This window comes from Bison bison, unplaced genomic scaffold, assembly GCF_000754665.1.
Source record: "Bison bison bison isolate TAMUID 2011002044 unplaced genomic scaffold, Bison_UMD1.0 scf7180017854128, whole genome shotgun sequence".
Lineage (NCBI taxonomy): Eukaryota > Metazoa > Chordata > Mammalia > Artiodactyla > Bovidae > Bison > Bison bison.
This window is the reverse complement of record NW_011484701.1, coordinates 1-316: the sequence shown is the minus strand read 5'-3', so window position 1 is coordinate 316 and position 316 is coordinate 1. Positions and strand designations below refer to the sequence as shown.

At 47.8% G+C, this 316-nt stretch overlaps 1 non-coding gene across 1 annotated transcript; it reads right to left on the bottom strand.

Moving 5' to 3' along the window:
- Positions 1 to 96: 96 nt before the first annotated feature.
- On the bottom strand, positions 97 to 169 carry TRNAF-GAA. Its single transcript has one exon. It is a non-coding gene; the product is annotated as a tRNA-Phe (tRNA).
- Positions 170 to 316: the final 147 nt, after the last annotated feature.

Below are 316 nucleotides of genomic sequence, written 5' to 3'. Positions count from 1 at the left end.
TGGATGTAAGCTAAAACACTTACTCTTTGCGAGAGCTCAGATTGCGAGGTTGCAAGAATTGCGCCTTTCCTTGGATGTAGATGAAAACAATAGGGGTGCCGGAACCCGGGATCGAACCAGGGACCTTTAGAACTTCAGTCTAACGCTCTCCCAACTGAGCTATTCCGGCTCCCTGATGAACCCCACCCTCAATGTATCTTAAAGAATTTCTCATAGGCGTCCCTGGTTCTTCATTGTAAGGGAACAATTGCAATGCCTGGTGGCTCAGATAGTAAAGAATATGCCCACAGTGCGCAAGACATGGGTTCAGTTCCTG